The 12,536-nt window shown below is 35.3% G+C and overlaps 1 protein-coding gene across 1 annotated transcript in view; it reads left to right on the top strand.

Moving 5' to 3' along the window:
• LOC120473281 (zona pellucida sperm-binding protein 3) overlaps positions 1–12,536 on the top strand; it is a 194,702-nt gene that overhangs the window by 118,179 nt on the left and 63,987 nt on the right.

Genomic DNA, 12,536 nt, shown 5'->3' on the forward strand with positions numbered 1-12,536 from the left:
AAGAAGCGTCTACCGGAAGCGTTGGCATAACCGCGCGAGTCGAACATGAGTAGCTTACGTCGGCGGTCCAAAGTGTGGCTTCGCTTTTCTAAAAATAACGAAATCTCGGCAAAATTTGTGACAAAAAGAGTATTTGTGACAGAAGGAGTATTTCCTTCAGAAAGACCATTGGTTAGCTAAACTTTTTTGACCCTGCCTCTTAAAAGAATCGGAATCGAGAATCTTTAGGAACCGGAATCAAAACAAGGAATCGGAATCGGAATCAGAATCGTTCAAATTCAACGATACCCAACCCTAGTCGCGGCCCAGAAGCTCTGTGGGGGGGGTCGCGTCATATTTTGAAAAGTTTTGAGCAATGACCATTAAATAAAAGTCCTTAACTTTTATCTGTTCAAAATGTATATTATGAGCGATTATGTCTTATCCTGAACCACTAATGTACACCTATAATAAGTGTTTACATTGGGACTATTTTACACTGGTTTGGATTAGCGATGGCGAAAACTAAAAATTTTCTTGACTGACCACCGAGCCTCATTAGCCGGTTGAAACCGGTTAACCGATTAGTTTAAAATATGCTATGCTATTAGAAATAACAGCCATTTCGAGTCACACACACACACACACACACACTATAATAGTCTCTGAGCGCTGTTTGTCACATTTCCTACCAGCTAGCATAGATGACCCGAAGAGGCTTGCGGGTGTTGCGTTTTCAGGTGATACATCATCGATGATGTGCTACTACTGTATTTAAGAACTGTATAACGCAAGTTGCAACTTACATCTGTGTCATTCTTTTTGGTGAAATGGTCCCACTTTGCACGCTTCATCCTGTCATCTCAAGTGTTTTAGCCTGTAGCCTTTACTTTTCGCAAATCTTGTTAACGCGCGAACCCAAAAGCTGTGACCTCACGCCAAATGTTTTTATTGGTTTATTAAGTACAAACAGGCGAGTTATGAAAAATTGAGTTCACTTCTTCACACAAAAATATCTTGGAATGAGATGGCTAACTGTAGTAGCGTTTAGTCCACTGTCTATATTAGCCTAATTTAGAGATCACTTCTTTTTTTTTTTCACCGACTACCGACCACTTTGATAGGTCGACCGGTCATCAGTTAACATTGATACGGTCAAACGTCATCAGTTAACATCCCTAGTTCGGATCGCTGCCGCTGCGGAGTAGCCCAGTACCTGCGAGAAGTAGTTCCGGCTACAACGTTCTTCCGAAAGACACATTAAAGTCACTAGGAAATGTAATCTTAGATCAAATGGACGAATCATGTATGAAATCCCACGAACGCGAACTGTCTTCGGTGAAAGTGCCTTTAAAGTTTTTGCACCGTTATCCTGGTATAAATTGCAAAATCAGCTAAAATTTGACTGTATTCCGACAATGACGCAATTTAAAAGGAGGATAAAGGACTATTTGAGTACTAGATGCACATGTACTGTTACTGAGAGCTGCTGGTGATTATGTTTGAGATTATGTTATGATTCCAAAAATGTACAGTTTTTTTTTGTCTTGTCAAATGTTTATATGTATTTTTTTTAATATGGAACTATTTATTCTGCTGTCCTGGCCAGGACTCCCTTGAAAAAGAGATTCTGAATCTCAATGGGACTATTTCCTGGTAAAATAAAGGTAAATAAAATAATAAAATAACATTTCTGTTAATAAACGCAAGTTTATTATCGCTCGCTATAGCGACAAAAGCGTAAAAATAAAGCCTCATATTGATAAAGCCTCACAAATAACTTGCAAGTATTGAGATTCCGGACAACAGTCATTTTCTTTCTATATTCTTTCCTTTTTTTTTTTTTACAACACACCACTGTGAATATTTTTTGTTTTTTGCATTTCAAATAGGGCCAATATATAAGCTTCTCTGACGTTTTTAAATTACAAAGGGCGTATTGATGTTTTTGTTATTGTATTTTCAATATTATATGCTATTATTTGTGCATAAACACATCTGGTTATAGTACCGTTTGTTTGGAAACAACATATTTTGTAATCCTTGCTGGAAGCTTACAAGAGTGATAATAACATTAAATATGAAGGGGGGCCCTAAAATATTTTCTTGGGAAAAAGGGGGTCTCAGACAAAAAAAGGGTTGGGAACCACTGACTTATACAGTCAAACCAAAATGTATTCAGACACCTTCAACATTTCTCACATTATCAGTTTATTCGCTATCATTTAGAAAATGGTAATAAAATATGACAAGATCTCAGAGATATCAAATCAGTTAATATTTCACTGGTTGTGTCCATGCATCTGTTAGACTAAACAGAATTATAATTAGAATTACACGATTATAATCCCAATATAGGTCAACCAATTACCAAGCAATGCTTCATGTTGTTCAGTCTGTTGTGTAAAAAGGTCACATTAGCAATTAAAGAAAAAATAGGCCTAATGTATGGTCCAAAATGTACATAATTTTCACAGGTAGTCACTGTATGAAGAATTTTTGGGTATAATGTGTCACAGTTTATTTTATTTTGCTCTCCTCACTACATAATGTCCTACAACCACTAGTAAAAAGTATTTTAAAAATACCTTTCATTCAAACGTAAGGACTGATCTATGATCTTTGACTGTCAACGTCAAGACAACTTACGATAATCCTTGCTTTTATGAGAAATGAGAACAGCATTTCATCATAACTTCCCGTCTGTTAAATAATGCAGTAGGTAACGCACTTCCACAGAAATACTTGCTTTCATTTGTACTTCCTCCACATCTTCACTATTTGCACAAAATATTATTTTGAGTGTTATCTATGCCCTTTTCATTGTTTTTCAATGGTATTATTGACTTTTTCAATAATACCATTAAACTAATCTCCTATAGGAGTGTTGTTTTTGTCATATTTAATGTATATGCATACAAACACATTTATATATTGCATTATTACCATTCAAAAGTTTGGAGTCTGTAAGATATTTGTAACTCTTCGGCTCACCAAGGCTGCATTTATTAATGAAAAAACCCAATAAAAACAGTGAAATTATTACAATTTTAAATAGCTGTTTTCTGTTTGCATATATTTTATAATGTAATTAATTAAAGCTGAATTTTCAGCATCATAACTCCATTCTTCAGTGTCACATGATTGTTCAGAAATCATTCTAATATGATTTGCTCAAAACAGTACAGTGTGGAAACCAGTGATTTTTTTATGATTCTTTGATGATTCAAAGGTTTAACAATGTAAAAGGCTTTTCTGTTTCATTGTCAGAGTCTTTCAAAAAAAAAAAATCTTTTTGAGGACATTTTGTCCCCATAACATACGGTACACCAGGCCACACACACACACACACACACACACCTCAATAGAAAGGGGAAGTGATCATTCAGGAAGTGCCAAACCACAGTCTAAAATTAAACAAAACTTCTCCTTTTAAATTATCTGTTCTTACACTTGATTATGGTTTTAAATGACTGTTACTTATGCTTAATGTATAAACCATAGTATTCTGACAATTATTTTTAAAATGACATTTATCTCACCTAAATGTTTGCTCACTCATTGTATTTGTGTTCCAAGTTGGGGTAATTTTATTGCTCAAGAGTTTACATAACACAGGGAAGGCTGATTTGTTGAACTGAAAAAGTAGCACAAATAAATACAACAGAATAAAGAGAGTTCGGATAGGTCTAACACTAGTATTCAGGTACTGAAATAGGCTACAGAAACTGAATTAAAAAAAATCTAAATTAAAATAACTAAGACTGGATAGTCTCAGGAATTAAATACACAGGCTATGCATCCTGATTCCTTAAAATGAAAGCTATATTTTACTATTTTATCAACATCAAGGGGCTTTCACACCGAAGCAACCTTTTCATTACGAGTGTAAACATATATCGAGTCACTGATAATGCCAAATGTCTTCTGTTACCAGTAAAAAGTGGTGAAGTACATTATTATTTTAAATATATCTAGTGCAAGGACATCCGTCTAAAATAATTCAGTATTTTCCACTTCAGAATTTCTTTAAAAGCTATGTAAACACAGATTATAGCAGATATTTACTCCAACAACTAACTCTGTGAACATGGAAAACAGTGATAGATGGGCTTCTTAACCTATACTTTATCTTGCTGAGAAGAAAATCCAACACAACTTTGACGGCACCAAGCCAAACATGATTAGGCTATGCATTTCTACTTAGCTTATTTAATTTTATATTATTAAATTATATTTATTTCTCTTTTTGGCAGAAGACAGTGACAGCAAATAGCAAGTTTCCAGTATTGCTAAAGAAAACAATGACTAACCATGTTTTTTTTTAACTGTGGTTAACATGATAAATTCATTTATAGGTCAGCATTTTGATAACATCAATGTTGTTGGAGTGTGTCTTGTCATATAATTTCAACACACCATACAAACTGATACTTATCTGAAGCAGAAATGATGCGTATTAACACAATCTTCCGCTTTCTTATTCTCATCCAGTAAACCAAACCTTTCATCATCAGCATCTACTGACTTTGAAACCTCCGCCCACATCGATCAGGACCGTGTTGGAAACATGATCATGAGGTAGATGCTCTCGACTCGCTCCGCTGTAAACGTGTCCCTGAGTTCACTAGCGGTGCTTTTATTGATGATGTAAATCCTGGTTCCTCTCTTGAGACGGTTTCAATACCCTCTTGCCCTCGTGTTGCCCTTCGTGATCTGTAACCCGGCTAAAAATGCTTCAGAGAATCTTTATCATCCATCAATAAACCACTAAAACCCTGTCAGGTTCCTACACGCGCCTTGAGATCGAACATAGATTTTTCGAAGATGTATAAACAAAAATGATTGGAGTATGTTTTACAAGAAAATACTATTTCAGGTTTTCTACTCTCATTATGTGTTACTTTGTAATGGTTTGAGATTTTTATGAGTGAAAATATTCTCATTTTCTCTGTAAAACAGATTTAGTGCACTCTAATTGACATTCAGATTAGGTATACACTTTACAAGATAGCAACATTATTTAAAATTGTATTTATGTTTTTTTTACTATTATTACGATAGAATTTTTCCTCACAGCGTAGCAAAATGACGTAGAGTACATTAAGCTGATTAAACTTGATGTGTTTTATCGAGTTGATGTGGGCGTTCACAGGTTTGCATGGATTGCCTCAGATCATTTGCGTTTGAATAGCGCGCGCTCTCCGTGGGCGTGTGCCGTGTTCACATTAGCAGATAATGGGAACGACTGACATCTCTTTTCATACAGCTGTTTTTCGGAGAATTATTTTACTATTTAAAGACGCAAATCTTTATGAGAGATGTCGTTACGGAGCTCAGGGACAACATGTGCTGTTCGCGGTTGTATGTATAACCGGACTAAACTAGTTCAGTGGCTTAAACGTGATTGTTTGCTGAAAACGAAATCAGAGTGATCCTGCCAACGACTATAGTTTCCATCACCTCCCAAAAGACGACGAATCTTCCTGTGTACATTTGTTTAAATTCTTAATATTCTATAAACTTTTATCAGCATGTGTTTGGCTGTTCTCTACTGATGTTACACCTAAACTCAGGATCAAAGCCTGTGTTGACAGAATACCAAATGTGCCAGTTAATGTATTCAAGTAGCACATTCATTTATAATTTTAAATAAACTCCAAAGCACAATGACTAAGTGTGTATTTTTTATTTTAATTGTTTGTCAGCTCGCACAACTGTCTGTCACCATGCCTTGATGAGTATTGATTATTAATAATGTTATTATAATACTCCCAATCAACTACGGCGGAGGGTAAAGGTACTGTTATTTCACCTTTTTTAATTTCGTTGAGGTTGTGTTCCCACATCGTTAGCTAGTTTGGATCGCTATAACTTCAATGACTGTCAACTGTTGAATGAACGAGTGTCAAGCATGTCAAATCGTGCTTTGTTTACTTCCAACCGGAAGTCGCGCCCACTTTTGATGCAAGGCCTCATGGGGCGTAGGAAACTTGTGGATAAACAGAAAATATTTGTTTTTTATATAAATTACTTAATTTAAAAGAAGAGAATTGAAGCTTCATAAAGACATATCTCTCGTGCCTGTGTTACTGAGTATTCGCTGAGTTAGTTTTCGCATTTTCAGACGCGTTTCAGAATGGACTTCACTGACAGAGGGAAGGCAGAACTAGCATCATGTTTATTTTTCTTTATTTGACGAAAAGCACGACACTTTGTTTTTATAGTTAGTATACATAACAGGTAGACACTTAACAGGATTGAATGATATACAACACTTTAGAGCCCGACGGATAAAGGATTTTGAAGGCCGATACCGATACAAATATTTATTGGTTTTAAAATACGATATATCGGCCGATATTTTTTTTTAATTATTAAACACGCAACAAAACATTAACAGATTTCCCTAACATTAGTTATTTGAAGTTATTTATGAGGTTTATCTAAAATAGTATGATAATGCATTTAAAAAAAAAACTTGTTTCTTTTATTGTCACAACAGAACAGACTGATGATAGTGGCATTAGCTAGCTTTATGGTTAGCTAGCCTACGATGAGCCATAATTTAGCAAATGGATTACGTCATACTGCAAAGTGTAAAACATACATTTTCAATATAACAGGCCAAGGAGAGATGATACGTCTCATTGCTGTAACTGTCACGCGCTAATAAAGAAATACTTCAGTCACATTGTCAAAAGTTAAAAGGACAGTCAGTCAATGACACTGTAACAACGTAACGTAACTATTACTAGCTAATTCCGCTTCACTCTCGGCTTATTTAACAGCAGCAAAACTGGACATGATAGTCACAAATTTTGTCATGCTTACTTGAGTTAAGAGAACAGATAGGATGTTCTTTTAATTGTTATTCAAGCTATGTATGTCTCATGACCAACTCAATGATTGTTGCCAACAGGGATGGTGTCGAGTGCCCTCTGGTGGACAAACTATACAACTCCAATACTCATGACATGGTTCAAGCGTGTTTCGTCCGTTTTTATTTTGTTTTTGAAATATTCATTTATCGGCCGATACCGATAGTTTGGAAAATGCCTAATATCGGCCGATAATATCAGTCTGCCGATATATCGGTCTGGCTCTACAACACTTATTTGTAAAGGGGCAGATGGCAACTCTAGCCATTTCTACGCTGATTTTAACTTTTGTTGTCGCATGTTTTCTCATTGAGCTCCCCCTACAGCTGTGCAGCATATATTTTCACAACCACGTCATTAAAAAAAAATCTCACTTGCGGCACCTTCCTCCCGCTTTCTACCACAACTTATGTGCATTTGTATGATCAACTTTACCGTGTGGAGGTGGGTAATGCATCGTACACAGTATCATAGAATTTTGACGAATTTCCATAAAGCAGTTTGTGTTTCTCGTTGGTTCTCACTTGTCACGAGACTTCCTATTTCCAAATTACCGGGACGTTAGTCCCGATGTTGTCGCAAGGTTGATTTTCCGCCTGGGAACGCTGGAGGGAGGGGGAAAAAGTCACAATTCTCTCCAGAGCAGGTTACTGATTCACCATTCAAATGATTACTAAATGGTTTTATTAAGTTGAAATAGTTGCCAAGTGCCCTCTTTTTTTTTTTTTTTTGGAGGTTGGTTGGGGGGCCCACCAACCTCAAATAAAAGAAAAAGTCCCTTAACATCATGAATGCTTCAAAAGCATGGTCCATTTTATTAATATTCTTAAGAAATACATTGAAACGTTCAAATAGTAGTTAAAATGTCCAGTTCATGTTATCTGTCCCTACACAAACACCCCCTACTTTCACAGTGAAATGGACTAGTCCAGAACGGTGCATGGCGCAAAAGATGAACACAACACACAGTGACAGGAGGACTGGGAAGTACACAAACAGAGACGAGTCTTAGACATGAAAATGAAACGAAGTTACCTCAAATAAAAGAAAAAAAACGAAAAGATGCCGATAAGTATTTGGCAACGCTGCCAAAGATGACATATGGTAAGCCATATTTGAGGTCGATGAATGATAAGGCAAATGTTTGGTTTTGTGACCTTGTGAATGTTTGTCACTTCGCCAATTCCTGTGGAGTTTTTTTTTCTGCAACAAACAAAATTCTGGTCGACTAAGCCTCTTCTAGTCTGTTAGTAAGCAAATTTCAAAATTTATATTAACTTGTATTAATAAATGCTTTAGAATTATTTTTCATTCATTAACTAATGTAGTAGTTTCCTAATATAACAAGGTTTTTTGAACGGAAAAAAATTTGTATTAAAAAACAATGTTTTCTAAAGTATCTCAGACTCGCAGCACAGACGTCTACACACACGTCCTGAATGACTGTCTGATGCAAACCACACAAGTCGCATCAGATAAACACAACCCTAAATGGCAGTAAAAACAAAGTGAAGCAAAGTCAAACGAGTGCCTGTTCTCGCCTAGAATAAGCTGCTTTCATAAAGAGCTAAATTCAGAACAACATGCATGCATGACAACGGAAAAAAGTAGAAGCACAAATTAAGGTTTATCTGCATGCATGCACACACACAAACACACTGAGCTGTTCTGCTACTAGTTGCTGTTCTCAGCCTCAGAAAGTCAAACTCCGAGTCTTTTAGAAGAGTGCAAATAAAAACAAGTGCATTCATTTTGGGGGGAAAAAAGAAATGGCAAAATGCAATGACGGTCTACATTTTTAATACACAAAATAATTAAGTATTATAGTCAGTATCTAATGCATGCACCAGTAAAGTAACCGCAAAAGGCTCAAATAACATGTACAGTTAAAATACTGAGCATTTGAATGAATAATGTGTCAACTTACTGTACATACTGACTTCCCCTTTGTTATTTAGTTTTACTGTCCTTAAAAATATAGTTTTCCACTCTCATCTCAATATACTGTAGACATGATTCACACGTATAAAGTTTCACGATGACAAATGTAAGATTACTTAAATGCTTTGTTACTCAAAAGTTTTATCATTCTAGTAATCATGTTCTCAGCCGTGCGTCATTGCCTTACAACATTGGTAGTGTCCTTACATTTTTTTTAATGCATACAAATGGAAACAGTCAAAAAATATATTTTCCATATTTTAAAGTAACACTAAAACTATATGTTTGGGAAAATAAATGTAGTGACTGAACTTAAGCATGTGACAAACAAAAACTATATTTAAGGTTCTTTGTCTACTCTCAGTCTGGACAGTCAATTAAAAAAAAATAAAACATGCTTGGGTGAATAGTAGGCTACACAATAAATGAATAATGTGCATTTAATACTTTAGTTAATACATTAAACACTATTGACGTAAGAACATTTATTTCACACACCTGTTACTGTTCACAATACATTTTTTCTACAAAAATAGCATGTGAAAATGAACAAAACCAAGAGACTAAATTAAGAGCAGGAACTAAATACTCCATGTTTGCCCGTGACAGCTTTGCAAGTGGTTTTAGAAAATGATGGCGTGGGAAAGATTAATAAAATTATGATGGAATATGCAAATGATGTACATTCAGCTAGACAGGTACAATAGGCCTTTGATATAAATGTACGTTTCACCAACTTTGTATATTTGTAGTAAGGCTAACATCATGTGACAGAAATAAAACCTGTGGCAAACTAATTTATACATCCTCAAAAGATTTAAAATGCATTTACGTCATTTAACATGAAAAACCAAATGCAAGTCATATAAAATGATGAGATCTGTAATGACCTTGTGCTGTTAGTTGTGCCTTTTCGCTGTAAAACACTGTATAAAGCAAATGGGCTCTGCAACTATAAAAAAACGACAGTTTCCATGTCCACTATACAAATTTTGAAGGGTTTCACAAAAAGTTATATTTCCAACAACACCCACCACTCTCTGTGGTTGTAGTGATGACTACTCTCCTAATAGTCGGATTATATTGTAAATCAAGACAAAAGCATACAATTTCACACAGGGCATCGACCATCAAGAAAAACAAACCTTTGAATGACCAGCCAACTTTCTATCAACAACAAAAGACAGATCTAGCTACGCGTTCGCGCATGCGCACTAACTCGAAAACTGGAAAAAACCGCGGCCTGAGCAGCACAACTAATGTCAATTAAGCACTTCAACTAACTTATTTCCAAATATATTACCACAGTAAATCACCAAGGTTGTTGAGATACACTTAATAGCCATAAAGCATTAATTCATCCAATAATTTGTTAATAATCAAGAGTAACACCGACATTTACTAGCGTTCGTGAAGTAAATAAATCCCCACAACTTACCTTTTCAAAGTCAGCGCGTGCGAACCTCCTCAAAGCGTCATCTTTCCATCCGTTTAGTTGTAGATTTGTGCGTCAAGTCTATCTCAAACACATGCCGTGTTAATCATTGAGCACCTTCGACGTGTTTGGTGAGTCGAACTTCAGAAATAACGTTACCGTCACGTAAACGGCAGTCGAATAACGGTCGAATTGGGGAGAGACACAATTTCCCAGCGTTAGGAGAGTTCGTGCTGTAAACTTCTGGCATATCCAGCTTCAATTTTCCAGCATTTTCTGTGCCACACGGAAGGAAAATCGATGTTTCTTCTTGTTAAGCTTCTTTTTGCTTAGCCGCGATTGTAATCTAAATATTTTTACCATCACTGATATTTCACAAGATGGCGACCGAGAGACCGGAAGTAGGGTAAAAATCTTTCAGGTGATTGCTTTTATATGTTTGGCGCTAGCACAGTTGCAGTCGGTGGACAAATATGCGGAGACTAAAAGCGGTCCGTCCTGTTGCTTACCTTTTTATGATGTTTTGTCAACCCAAAAAAGAAACAACCTAATTTATCACTTCACAGCTTTCCGTATTTTCATGGAACAACTGGGGAGAAGTTAAATCACGTCAGACACAGACGACAACAATACGACCACGACACAACAATACGACAAAAATGGACTGTGAACAGCTTGTTTTCTCTCAATCATTCTTATATCTGACAAAAGTAAGAATAGCAGATGTTTTCAGTTTTGTTGACAGTTTTCATGGAGCTGTGAAAACATCGAAATTGGACAAAGGTTACAAATTCTTGACGTTTGCTTACATAAAGTTCCATTCATAAATGACATGACACTTGATAACTTCTCACATTCAACGTAAATATATCGAAAAACAATAAATAAATAAATTGAAATGATGCCTGATAGGCTATGAGTGAAATCTAGTGGCTTTTGTTAAAAAATGTATGGAATTATATGTTCTTAAAATCTTTAAGACAGTTAAATATTTTGTAACATCATGATTTAAAAAAAACATGTAATATCACTCACTTCATTCACGAAATTCTAATGCATATCTATGCAAATTATTATACATATATTAAAATATTGATGCAGAAATGTTAATCATTGTGTAATTTAATATGCATACTTCTTCCCTTTCACAGATCCTGTGATAAAGCAGTCATGAACCACAAGCCCTCGGTTGCAGAAAATGAGTCAAAGTCAAAGAAGTGATGAAAGATGTCACATTCAAACTCTTCTGTGTCTTTGGTTCAGACATTTGTACACCATAAGTAATGAATAATGTAATGCATTATTCACTTCTGTACATTGTTTGTTCGTAACCTTTCTGTTTTCAGAAAATTGCATGTGATGCTTGTTTATTTAGTAATGTGAACTTTTCAGTAATACAGGTATAACTGAAATGCTCTACAAAAAAATGTTTTATAAATATGGCTCTGCCATAGCATTTAATATACACTTTTAATATACCATTGTGAATACTGAACAAAACAGCTTTATAATAAACTATTAGTGTAATGCTAATACAATTCTAATGTACTGAAATGTGCTTTAAGTACATTAAAATTAAGCTTCAAATATATTCTAACAGTATAAGAAATATGAAAGTATATTTTAAATGAACTGTAAAGCAATGCACTAAATGTACTTGAAGTGGTTCCATTTTAGCACAATTTAATATATATATTGCAAATAGCATAAAATTGATTTTAAGCATATCTTGAAAGACACTTAAAGTTGTTTCAAAATAATAAATGTATTATACACTTAGTAAAGTATAATTTAAATATATTAAGTATGTCCAAAAAAGCACACTTTAAATATATTTCCTTTTAACCCTGGGTTAGGGTGCATATGACACCATACTTGAGCAGCACAACGACTGAAAAGTGAACCGTGTAACGAGATTAAAGTTTAAACCGTGAACAATCCATCACTATTAATCAGTTATAGACAGAGATAGGTTTCTGCAACCTTGGACACATTACCCTCTGCTTTCAATATACAGTTGATGGCTGACATTCAAGAAAGCATGCTTTTGAGAAACCCACCATGCATGACCTCAGATCAGTGCAAGGTCTGCATCATACATCATCATACAAACTAGCATCATATATCATATCACCATCTTTGTTTGTGAGGCATATCACCTGAAGATCTCAGATCAACGTTCTCATTTCCTGCCTCGCTCAATGCTTTCACACTCGAGGCTGTGTATTCACAGGTTTGATGCAACACTGCATACATTTTATTAGTGTGCATGGGTCATATTTTAGGAAATTAGTAGATCT

Source organism: Pimephales promelas, chromosome 15 (genome assembly GCF_988280905.1).
Source record: "Pimephales promelas chromosome 15, fPimPro1.hap1.1, whole genome shotgun sequence".
Classification (NCBI taxonomy): Eukaryota; Metazoa; Chordata; class Actinopteri; order Cypriniformes; family Leuciscidae; genus Pimephales; species Pimephales promelas.